This window comes from Manis pentadactyla, chromosome 9 (genome assembly GCF_030020395.1).
Source record: "Manis pentadactyla isolate mManPen7 chromosome 9, mManPen7.hap1, whole genome shotgun sequence".
Taxonomy (NCBI): Eukaryota; Metazoa; Chordata; class Mammalia; order Pholidota; family Manidae; genus Manis; species Manis pentadactyla.
In genome coordinates, this window is record NC_080027.1 from 20,240,891 (window position 1) to 20,254,582 (window position 13,692).

Genomic DNA, 13,692 nt, shown 5'->3' on the forward strand with positions numbered 1-13,692 from the left:
TAACAGAATTCAGAGGAGGCTGTTTGTTAATGGTCTAGAACAATTTGTATTCACCTGTGAGCTGGATGTTTTGTTTGTGTAGTATTACATTTGTACGTTTTATTCTTGATTCACTTTGTTTTCTCCCCATTTTGGTAGTTAACTTTTGAATCCTCTTTGCTAGCCTATGATGTCCAGTTGTTTAGTCAAAACTCAGTCTAGATGTCGTGAAGATATTTTTAGATGGTTCACATTTAAATCAATAGACTCCGAGTACAGACAATTATCCTCCAGAATGTGGTGGGCCTCATCCAATCAGTTGAAGACCTTAGAACAAAGACAGATTTCTCCCAAGGAAAAGGAATTTGCTCCAGACTGCATAATCGAAATTTACCTTAGTTTTCCACTTTTGTGTCCAAATGGCAGTATCCACTCTTGCAGTGCCAGCCTTCCCACAGATGTTGCCTTGCAAGTCCCAACAGCTGCATGAGTTTGTTCCTTAAAATGACCCTTTCTTTCTGTCTTATAAATAGGCCACATGCACATATATGTAAAGTAATATAAAACATTATGTAATTACAAAATGTGTACATAAATATTTATATAAATACATATACAAATAAATGTATATAAATATAAATAACTATTCCCAGAACTAAAATATGTATATAAATCTCTTGTTGGTTCTCTTTTTCAGACTATCTTTATAAACATAATCATATAGGGAACTTGATGATATATGTTCTACAAGCTTGTCAGTATTCCTCCAGTTCCACCATGGTTTCCCTCAATTGGGTGACACTATGGAGTCTTTTATAAACACTGTCCTATTGCATAATTTGAACATTCAAATGAACTAAATAATGTATTATGTATATAATGCGTTGTCTTCTTAAATTTTTCTGATTATTTTTCTCTTTGACCCTAAGGAAGGAATTAATTACTCCTGTTCCTCATCCTTAACTCACAGAATTATTAACCGTTAGGTCTTCTCTGTCATTATATGTGCCTTTATCGCATTTATATTTTTCTTGTTTTTCCATCATGTATAAGACCCACTCCAGTTATTCTTATCTGCCTTGGCACACAGCCTCCTGTGCTTGTTTTATGCCCTACATGACCAACGTATTCTGCAGAAGTGTAATATCTTACGTGCATATGTTTGGTTATGTTATTCTGCTATAAATTGACTGGTCATATTTCAAGTCATTTAATGGTCTGTGAGGTGTTCTTGTGATTTTTCTTTTGCTTCTTTCTTCCTTACAGTGAACAGTATGTAACGAATTCCATGGATCTATTCTTTGTTGATAGCTATTTGTTTGTTTATACCTCCAGTTATCACTAACACTGCTACAGCCTAGAGTTCACTGAAAGTCTTGACTTGAATGGTAAAGTGTTGTCAACAAAATTATCCATGTTGTACATTTCACGTCTGCCCCTGTGTACGTGTATGTTGATGTACATATAGATCCACCTACACATATCCCCACACACAAGCACATACAGTAGACAGAACTTTTAGAAAAAGAAAATATAATGCATTTAATTTTGTTAACTATTTCAGATTGGTTGCACCAATATCCTCCTCCGGCCGCCAATGGATGAGGTTCTTAGATCTGCAAAAAATTACAGGACTTGTGTTATGTTCTTTCTTGTTAATGGGATAATATTGTTAAATGTGTGTTTCTATTGTTGACTCATTCCCCAGGTTTTGGTTTGAATTCTTGGCATGTTTAGTAATTACATAGAAAAACTTCATATAGGAATCATTGATAATAATAAACTGTGTGTAAAATCTGATAAGTTTTGAAACGTGTGTATCTGAAAAATCATCAAAATACTCAAGATAATGAACATATCCATCACCACCATGTTTCATAGTATCTGTCTACTTAATGTTTCTATTCTACCACTTCCTAACCTATGATGTTCCAGGCAGTCTTAGGTTTGATGTTTTTAACTTTTATTTTGAAAAAACTATAGAATTGCAAAAAGTTGCAAAAACAGAGTCCAGAGAGTTCCTCTGTCCCATTTAAATTCCCCTAGTGGTAACAACTCACTTATATTTGATAAATGAAAATGTTTATTTTTAGATTTAGTGCTATTAAACATCATTTAATGTTTCTTATTTTGTGACCCTCTTTAAGAAAACTTGGCTTATCCCAAGTCATGATTATTTCACTTTTCTTCTAGAAAAGTTGTGGTTTTAACTTTCACATTTTATTCATAATACATCTCAATTAATTGATTACATGATGTAGCTCAATGACTAAGGTACGTGTTTTACACAGGTGACCTCAATTTACTAGGTCAACTTTGGACAAGCTCTCCTTTTCTCACTACATGGCAGGAGAGTTTTGATTTAAAGCAAAGCTAGATGTGTGAGTTTATATTTATTTTCAGGTATCTCTCCTTACATGCATGATGACTTAATTTTTTAAAGAATCTACTTTATTAAAGGAATTTATATATGTATTTCTGGAAGTCCTTTATCTTTATTCTAAGATATACCCCTGTTATTGAAGATCCTTTGCAATCTACATCATAAATTTTGATAACTATTTGAGTTTTAAAAAAAGACAATTGGAATGTTGATTGCTATTGCAAAAAATCTATAGGAAAATTAGGGGAGAACTGACCTCATCACAATATTTATATCTTCCAATCAATGGACATGATATATTGCTACATGCATATGTTTTTAATAACTCAATAGTTTTTTGTAGTTTCTAGCAATAAAATCATGCAAATCGTTTATTAGATTTTTCTGTGTATTTTACATTTTCTACTGTAACTGGGAGTTAAAGTTTCCTTTTTACCTGTTTTTGCTAATTATAGCAAAATAATTTTGTTATATGCTGACCGTTTATCTATTAACCTTGAAAAATTTACTTATGATTTGTAATGTTTGAACTTGAAGGTTCTTTTAAAAAATCATTGAAGTATAGTTGACAAAAATGCTGCTTTAGTTTCAGGTGTACAATATTGTGATTTGACAAATATACATTATGAAATTCTCACCAGTATAATTACAGTTACCATCTGTCACCATACTAAGTACTTACAATATTATTGACTAGATTCCCTATTCAGTACTGTTCATACCAGTGACTTATTTATTTTATAACTGGAAGTTGGTACTTCTTTATCCCCTTCATCAATTTCACCCATTCCCCTCAACCACTGCACCGCTGTGAACCACCAGTTTGTTCTCTGTATTTATACATCTACTTTTGTTTATTTGTTTTGTTTGTTCATTTGCTTAGTTTTTTAGATTCCACATGTAAGTGAGATCACATAGTATTAATCTTTCTGCATGATTTATCACATGTAGCATATCCTTTATAACCATCCATTTTTGTCACAAATGACAAGATATCATCTTTTTTATAGCTGAGTAATATTCCACCCTATGTAGACCAAACCACTGTTTCCATTTACCTCCCGATGGACACTCAGGCTATTTCCATATCTTAGCTATTGTAAATAATGCTTCAAGAAACAGAGGAGTGCATATGTCATTTTGAATTTCTGTTTTTGTTTTCATTGAGAAATACCCAGAGGTAGAATTATTTGGTCATGTAGTATTTCTATTTTTAATTTCCTGAAGAACCTCCATACTGTTTTCCAAGTGGCTCCCCCAATATACCTATCCACCAGCAGTGCACAAGGATCCCTTTTTCTCCACATCCTTGCCAACATTTGTCTTTTTCTTGTGTTTTGTTAATAGCCATTCTGACTATTGTGAGGTGGTATATCTCACTGTGGTTTTCATTTGCATTTCTCTGATGACAAGACATGTTGAACATCTTTCCATGTGCCTGTTGGTCATCTGTATGTTTCTGAAAAAACTTACTGGTCCTTTGCCCCCTTAGTTTTTAATTGGATTGTCCATTTTTGTTTTAGTTTCTGGTGTTGAGTTGTCTGAGTTCTTCATCTATTTGGATATTATTCCCTTATTATTTATTTTATATCAAAAAGTTTGAGTATCTAATGTACACAGTTATGCCATATAAAAATAATAACACTTGTATTTCAGCTGCCCCAAGCATATATACTGTTGGGAGTGAGCCTATGGACTTTTAAGCAATACTAGTTATGTAAGTCTTAAGACAACAGCAATCATTTCTGCAGTAAGGCAAAGCTGCTCTCCTAGCCAAATCAATATAGATCTTGCAGTCAGATTGCTAAGCAACGTTTCCTCCTCTGTTCTTTCCACTGGCCTTCTAACCCTGCCAACATCCTGCTTCTCAAGAACACCCACTGCCCCAGGGGAAAACCCCGCCCTTAAACCTCCCCCCCAAGGGACCCCACCCACAAGATGGCGAACTTCCTGCTTCTCTTGCGGGTCCTCGGTTCCCGCCGGCACCACCTGAAGCCCAATCACCTCTGTACACATTCCCGCCGGTGCCAAACTGAAGACCAATCACCTCTTTACATATATTTTCGTCACTACCTATATAAATTGAGCCTGAGAAAAAATAAAATTTGTCAGCTTGATCAGACATCCTGTCTTGCTGTCCGTTCTTTGTGTCTCTTGCCCCTTCATTCTCTTCTCCAGGTCGTCGACCCCCGTTGATAGTCCTGTGGGTCAGGACAACTGGCGCCCAACGTAGGGCCTGACAGACCGGAGAGGTGAGAACGTCACCCCCAGGAGGGTGGGCGGGCCCACCCATGAAAGGAGGTGTCTGCAGCTAGACCCTCACCGGAGTCACCACATTCTGAACCCGGCGTGAGACAGACTCGTGTATACTCAATCGGTGACGCATTTGAGAAGGTAAGTCATGGGGCAAGCATCCTCGCAGGAAGGTTTGTTCATAGCCGGACTGAAAGAGTCCCTCAGGACACGAGGAACAAGGGTTAAGAAAAAAGATTTGAAACGTTTTTTGGTCTTTATTGAAGATGTGTGTCCCTGGTTCCCTCAAGAAGGAACCATTAGTGAAAAGAAATGGCGACGGGTAGGCGATTGCCTTCAAGACTATTACAGAGTTTTTGGTCCAGAAAAAGTACCTGTGTCAGCATTTAGCTATTGGAACCTTATTAATGACATCTTGCGCATTCATCGCGAGTGGCCTGACTTGCAGAAAGTTGTCATTGAGGGAGAAAAAAACATGAGATCCCATTCTTGTCCCCCCTTCGAGGCTTCCTGGCCAGCCTCCCCTTCTCTCAAAGAACATCCTTCAGATTCCGCTGCAAACCCCTCTCAGATATCAGACAGACTCCCACCCTTACCCACTGTCGAGTCTTTTTCCCCGTCACCGACGGACAAACTTTCCTTCCCTAATAATTCCGCTGACTTCCGTCCTCTCCCTGTTATCCCTCCCCCAAATATTTACCCTAGCCTCATTGACTTAAGTCCTGATGAGCCCCTTGATCCCGCTGATGAAGCCACTTTAGAAGAGGAGGCAGCGCGTTATAACAATCCTGACTGGCCACCTAAGGCCACTACCATTGCCCTTGCCTCTGCACCTCACCCACAAGCAGTAACCTTACCACCCTTCATTCCCCCGCTACCTTATCACCCCCCCTGTTCTTGACCAAATGTTTCCCACCTTCTCCTCTCTCTCCTGTGAGCGTTTACATGCTGCAAATGACCTCTCACTCCTCAGGCAGATGGTGAAAAATAAAAAAGAACAAATCCAACTCCTACAAGCCATTCGTGACCTAGATCAAGAACTCTCCAAACTAACTCATTTAACCCACACCCCAAATTCTTCCTCTAAAAGTACTCCCCTTCCCTTGAAATCACTTTTTAACAAAACAAAATATCGCCAAACCCTGTCCTGACTTTTCCTGTCTCCCTATGGAGTAGAGTTTCTATTCCCTGGAGCCCCTCCCCTAGACTATTTGACCCTGATAACCCTGAAGAAGAGGGCACTGATCCTGATATGAGAGAAGAAGGTCCCGTGAGTACTACTCTTGATGATAGAGCCCAGAGAGATTCATGGCATGACGATGGAGATAACCATATAAACGATAGCCCTGAAGACCGAGCCGAAAGAGGCCCGTGTCCTAGCGACAGGCCTCCAGTGATGAGAGACCCAGCCCCTATAAAAAGAACATCTTTTTCACCCCTAGATATCCGAGCTCTAGAGAAGCTCAAGTCAGCTGTTTCCAATTATGGGCCTACCACCCCGTTTACTCTAGCTCTGCTAGAATCTATCACCAATGATTGGCTTACCCCAAATGAATTCCATCAGCTTGCTCGCACAGCCTTAAGCAGGGGAGACTTTGTTCTTTGGAAAGCCAAGCTTGCCGAATTCGCTAAAGAAATCGAAAGTAAAAATATTACCCAACCCAGTTTCCGAGACTGGACGGCAAAAAGAATTTTAGGTGAAGCTCCTTATAACACTCTAGCAGTCCAAGCACGCTTTCCCACAGGCCTCCTGGCTCAAGTCAGACAAGCTGGCCTCGGAGCTTGGAAAAAGTTACCCCCTAAAGGAGCTGCTACTGCCACACTTACTAAGATACAGCAGGAAGCAGATGAGCCTTACAGCTCTTTCGTCAGCTGCCTTACGGAGGCGGCTGAGCGCATGTTCGGAATCCAAGAGCCTGACAACCCTTTTATTAAACAGCTGGCTTTTGAGAACGCTAATCTGGTCTGTCAAGACCTGCTTCGGCATCATCACAAAGAGTCAGTGTCAGACTTCGTGCGCCTCTGAGCAGGCGCCGGTGCCTGGCCATTTTGCCAAAGACTGCCCACAGCCCCGAGTCCCTCAGCCTCCTAATCCTGACCCCAATCCACCCCCTTTTAATAATCCTTGCAATACCCCCAGACCAGTTAATCCGTTCCCCCCCCACCCCTTGTCCCAGATGTCAAAAAGGATATCACTGGGCCAAAGAATGCCGGTCAAAAACTGATATACAAGGTCTGCCCCTCCCTTTTAAGAACCAGGGAAACCCCTTCAGGGGGCAGCTGCCAGCCCCCCTGCAGAAGATGAACCCCGGGGCAATTGGGTTCATCCCCTCGACAGTAACCCAAAATCAATTTCAGACCTCTGGAGAGCCACAAAAAACAGCCCAGGATTGGACCTCTGTTCTACTGCCAGTACAATATTGACTCCAGAAGAAGGGACAAAGCTTCTACAAATGGGTGTCCGAGGGCCCCACCCCCCTAACACTTTTGGCTTAATTCTGGGACGCGCTTCAGCCTCCCTGAAAGGGCTTCAAACACACCCTGGAGTAATTGATCCAGATTTCAATGGAGAAATTCAGATCCTAGCCTCCACTCTTAAGGGCCCTCTATATATTCCAGCAGAGTATACCCTTGCCCAACTTCTTCTCCTACCCCTTATCCCTTCCTCCAATAAGTGCCTTAAAGAGCACCATGAAACAAGTGACATAGTTACCACAGATGTCTATTGGACTCAACAAATTACACGTGCCCGCCCCATGCTAACTCTGTCCTTAAATGGGAAAGCCTTTCAAGGCCTGCTAGACTCAGGAGCAGATGCCACTGTTATTGCCAAAGAGCAGTGGCCCCCTTCCTGGCCCCTTACAAACTCCACCACCCACCTACAGGGAATCAGACAGTCACAAAACCCTCAGGTCAGTTCCCAGTCCCTTCACTGGTCAGATCAAGAAGGGAATTCAGGGACAGTTATTCCTTTTGTAATTCCTAGGCTTCCAGTCAATTTGTGGGGATGAGACATTCTCTCTCAAATGAATATTATTATGTGTAGGTCAAACGAGCTAGTGACCAAACAAATGATGACACAAGGCTACTTGCCTGGCCAAGGGTTAGAAAAGAATGCACAAGGCATTAAAACTCCAGTGACCATTGTATCAAATACTCAGAGAAAGGGACTAGGATCCCCTTTCTCCTAGAGGCCACAATCATGCCTGTACCCCAGCAACATGCCGATAAAATAACATGGAAAACTACCAAGCCTGTCTGGGTTGATCAGTGGCCCCTGAATGCAGAAAAATTACATGCCGCCACGCAGCTTGTGCAGGAGCAACTGGCAGCAGGCCATATTGAGCCTTCCAATTCTCCTTGGTATCAATGGCATGTTCTTCCCCAAGGTATGGTGAATAGCCCTACCTTAGCCCAAAAATTCGTAGCCCGAATTCTAGACCCCGTTAGGAGACAATGGCTTCATATTTACTTCCTTCATTATATGGATGACATACTTATTGCTTCCCCCAATGAAGCACAAGGCACTGACTGTTTCCAACACCTTCTAGAAACCCTTGAAGCCTCCCACTTGAAAATCGCTCCCAATAAAATTCAGTTTTCCGAACCCTATACTTACCTAGGCTATAGCCTCCAAGCTCACCGAATTCTCACACCCAAATAGAGCTCCACACTTCTTCCCTTAAAACGCTGCATGACTTTCAAAAATTGCTAGGCAACCTACAGTTTTTAAAGCCATACCTGAAACTCCCCCCTGAAAGCTTAACTCCCTTAAACAATTTACTAGCAGGCGACTCACATCCCCTCTCCCCCCGCACCCTAACACCCCTAGCAGTTGCTACTATAGAACAGATAAATCAAGCTATCTCTCTACAAACCTCCTTTCAGATTGACTACTCCTCTCCTTTATATCTTATCATTTGTGCCACCACCCATGCTCCAGTAAGAGTTTTTTGGCAGTCTACCAAGACCCCTGAACAACGAGGCAAGCCTCTTCTTTGGGTCTACCTCTCCAGCAAACCTGTGAAAGTTCTAACACCTTACTTTTCCCTAGCTGCCTCTGTTATTATAAAATGAAGAAAACTGAGCAGATAGTATTTTGGTAAAGATCCCGATATCCTTGTTGTACCATGTACTACAGAGCAGATAGATTGGTTGCTACAAACCAACGATGACTGGGGTATCGCTTGTGCCTCCTTTGCTGGGACCATAGATAATCATTATCCCACTGACCCTTTAATCCAGTTTAGCAGGCTACATCCCCTAGTTTTTCCCACAGTTACCTCCCCCTCTCCTTTGCAAGAAGCCCTCCTCGTCTTCACAGATGGCTCAGCAACAGGGCTGGCAGCATATGTTATTCAAGATAAAACCCCCATCTCCTTGCCCACTCCCTTTTCGTCCACCCAACTTGTTGAACTTTACGCAGTCCTCCAAGTGTTTCAATCGCTCTCTAATACCCCTTTCAATCTCTATACAGATAGCTCTTACATAGCCCACTCAGTACCTCTCCTAGAAACCACCCCCTTTATTAAGCCTTCCTCCAATGCTGCTGATCTGTTTAGACAAATTCAATATCTCATAATCCGACAATCCAACCCCTTTTTCATTGGCCACTTGCGAGCTCACACAGGACTCCCTGGCCCTCTTTCGGCAGGCAATGCCCTTGCTGATCAAGCCACCTGTACCCTTCCCTTAATAGCGCTAGCCTTCAGCAGTACACCCCTAAGTCAGGCTCAGCATGCTCACTCCCTCCACCACCTTTCAGCAAACACTCTGCGACTCATGTTCAAAATTACCAGAGAGCAAGCCCGAGAAATTGTCAAAAGATGTAATGACTGTGCTCCACATCTTCCTGTTCCTCATTTAGGAGTGAATCCTTGGGGACTAATCCCGAATGAAATTTGGCAAATGGATGTCACTCATTTCACCCCCTTTAGGAAGATGAAGTATCTCCATGTTACTATAGATACCTTTAGTGGTTTTATCTTCGTGTTGCCCCTTACCGGAGAGGCTTCTAAAGATGTCATTACCCACACTTTGCGCTGTTTTACAGTGCTATGCAATCCAAAGATCATAAAAACCGACAATGGGCCAGGTTACACAGGAGCTAAATTCCAGCGCTTCTGCTCTGACTTCCAAATAAAACATATCACAGGCATCCCATATAATCCCCAAGGACAAGGAATTGTAGAGCGAGCTCATCAAATTCTTAAAAACACGCTCTCCCGCCTCAAAAACAATCCCCCTCTGTATTCAACTATCAGCCCCCACAATCAACTTAGCCATGCCTTGTTTGTCATTAACTTCTTGACGCTCAATTCCCATGGACGTTCAGCTGCTGATCGGTTATGGCACCCTAAAACCAATGAACTTCAAGCGTTAGTAAAATGGAAAGATCCACTGACCTTCGCATGGAAAGGTCCCGACCCCGTTATTATCTGGGGCCGAGGGTCTGTCTGCATTTATGACCAGCAAAACTCCGAGCCTCGATGGCTCCCTGAGAGGCTAGTTAAAACCGCTAACTTACCACAGTCCAGACTGGAGCTTCCATCTCCGCCTGAGACAAATTCTTTTTCCATTGCAGATGCAGTCGCCAAAAATCCTAATCCTCCTGATCATGACCACAGCTCTGAGCCATCAGCCAGCGCCCAACCCGTGAGATCCCGACACTTTCCCTGGAACTACACCTGGATAGTGCTTTCTGAAAGAGGAGATGTTGTTTGGTCCCGCTCTCAAACCTCGCCAGACGTTTGGTGGCCAAGCATTTTACAACCTGATCTTTGTAAGCTGGCCCTGGGTGTGGGAGCCCCTTGGGGAGTAGAACATCTTTTCAAACAGAGTGAAGCACCTCTTATCTCTCGTGCAGGTATCGCCACCCCCGGTTGCTCTGAAGCGGGGCACCGGTCAGTTCTTAGGTCATATTCCTTTTATGTTTGCCCCAGGCAGCACTGGCCCCGTAGCCTCCTTCATAAATGTGGAGGCAAGACAGACTATTATTGTGCATCATGGGAGTGTGAGACCACGGGAGATACTTACTGGAGACCCTCCTCTTCCTGGGATTATATTACTGCCAAAGCCAATTATACCCACCACCCTTTCAAAGGGCAAAAATACCCTGAAGCACTCCCAAAGTGCTTCCCTAGAAATATTACCAAAGGCTGGTGCAATCATCTTTCTATCACACTCACTGAGGAAGGGAAAAAAGCCTCAAGTTGGACACAAGGATACACTTGAGGTCTTCGTTTATATAAAGAACATTATGATGAAGGCATCACCTTTACTATTAAACTCCTTAAAGAGTTCCCTGCCACCCCTTCTGCCGCCATAGGTCCAAACACAGTCCTAGGTGGGAAGCACCCTCCCCCACTGAAGACTTCCGCCCTCTCGCCTAACCATAGCCTCACAACTATCAGTCTTAAACCCTCCCCTATGTCGCCAGTGTCCGCCCTAGCGAGCTCTAAAGACCTTGTCCTCACCCTTATAAATCAAACCTTCCTTAGTCTTAATTCCACCACTCCTGAGCTTACCTCCGAATGTTGGTTATGTTACCACTCTTCCCCCCCTTTTTATGAAGGTGCCGCAATCCCTGGCAACTTCTCCACCTCCAATGATACCTACAACTGCCGTTGGGAATGTGCTAGTTGGGAGGGCCTAACCTTAGCTCAAGTAGTTGGTAACGGGACTTGTATAACTAACACTCCTCGAAAGATCCCTCATGAGTACACCCACCTCTGTCGAGAAATCTTCTCCATTGAATGGGGACCCAAATTTATAGTTCCCCCCAATGACACCTGGTAGGCCTGCTTAGACGGACCCACCCCCTGTGCCTACAATCCCATTTTACAAGAGCATGGATTTTGTGTTCTCGTAAAAGTTATACCCAGGATCATTTACTACCAGCCTGATGAGTTCTTCCATATCTGGGAACAATCTTCAGACCCTTCCCTCCCTAAATGCTCCCGCCGAGAACCCATTACTGCTGTTACTATCGCTGTTCTGCTCGGCCTAGGGACTGTAGGTGCAGGCACAGGCATATCTTATCTGCTTCTTTCTAACTCCCGCTATCACGAGCTCAGCACTACTATAGATCAAGATATCCAAGAATTGCAGAAAGGAACCTCTGACCTGACAGATTCGATCTCATCCCTTGCTGAAGTAGTTCTCCAAAACCGTAGAGGGCTAGACCTACTCTTTCTGCAGCAAGGCGGGCTTTGCACCGCCCTGAAAGAAGAGTGCTGCTTCTATGCTGATAAAACAGGAGTAGTTAGAGATAGTATGAAAAGATTCAGAGAAGGGTTAGAAAAAATAAAGAAAGAAAGAGAGCAAGATGAAAGTTGGTATAAAAATTGGTTTTCAGCCTCCCCATGGCTTACTACTCTCTTGCCCTCTCTCCTAGGCCCCATCATAGGATTGATATTGCTCTTGTCTTTTGGCCCTTGGGCTCTTAAACATTTGACGAGCCTAATAAAAAGACAAATAGATACCCTTGTTGGCAAACCTATTCGAGTCCACTATCACAAACTAGCTCGCGAGAGTGATGACGATGATCAATCACCCTCCTCTATCTCTTCTCAGCGAAAGTAAGCACCAGCGCGACCCTCCCAGGAGTTTCTGAGTGCCAGTTGAGTACTAAGGTGGATGCGAGGCAAAGCACTGCAAAGGAAAGGCTAACGCCTGCCCTGGGTTCCTTGAGGGACATACCTGATTGCATAGAGGTTTGTGTCCTGCATCCTTCTCTCCTCAGGAAAAAGACACCTTGTGCTTAATAGAGAAACTCTTTCTCTTCAGCAGAGCCTGTAAGGCTAAGAGTCCTCTTCACGCACCAGATTTCCACTGAGGATCAGGCCCCTGTCCCCGCCCCTAAGCCTGCTCAACCAAAATCGTCTTAATTTTTAATAAAGAAAGGGGAAGATGTTGGGAGCGAGCCTATGGACTTTTAAGCAATACTAGTTATGTAAGTCTTAAGACAACAGCAATCATTTCTGCAGTAAGGCAAAGCTGCTCTCCTAGCCAAATCAATACAGATCTTGCAGTCAGATTGCTAAGCAACGTTTCCTCCTCTGTTCTTTCCACTGGCCTTCTAACCCTGCCAACATCCTGCTTCTCAAGAACACCCACTGCCCCAGGGGAAAACCCCGCCCTTAAACCTCCCCCCCAAGGGACCCCACCCACAAGATGGCGAACTTCCTGCTTCTCTTGCGGGTCCTCGGTTCCCGCCGCGCCACCTGAAGCCCAATCACCTCTCTACACGTTCCCACTGGCACCAAACTGAAGACCAATCACCTCTTTACATATATTTTCGTCACAACCTATATAAATTGAGCCTGAGAAAAAATAAAATTTGTCAGCTTGATCAGACATCCTGTCTTGCTGTCCGTTCTTTGTGTCTCTTGCCCCTTCATACTCTCCTCCAGGTCGTCAACCCCCGTTGATAGTCCTGCGGGTCGGGACAATATACATGTTCACATATCATAATGTAACAGAAATCTGAGATGCTGCCCACCACAAGGAAGGTAGAGTTAAAGTGTTCTTAAGACAGATATTTTGGTGTATTATTCACTGCTTTATAAATAATCAGCACAAGGACATTAATGTCCATCTTCTATGTGTCAGAATGCCAGTATGATGGATTTTAAAGATATGTAAGACACAAAAAGTATTTTATTAAAAGACACAGGAAGAAATTATCTACTGGGATATTCTTTAACAAGGACTCTCTGAAATTTTAAAGGTAATATATTGCAGTGTGAGAATAGTGCTCTGGACATCAGTCTCTTTCCTTGAAACTTAAGGACAAATCAAAGTCCATATCAGAAGGATGGTCATTACCTGAACATCTAAAAGTTGAAAACAAACAAACAAAAATGTTTCTAGTCTTCTATACTGTTTTTTTTTTAATTTATTGAAATACAGTTGATATATAGTACTGCTTTCAGATGTACAACAGTGATTATTGACAGTTATATACATAAGTAAATGCTCACCATGATAATTGTAGTTACCAAGCATTTTACACTTTCATGCTTCCTAAAAGCTTATCATATATAAAAAACAGCAGTCTATAACCTAATTTCTAT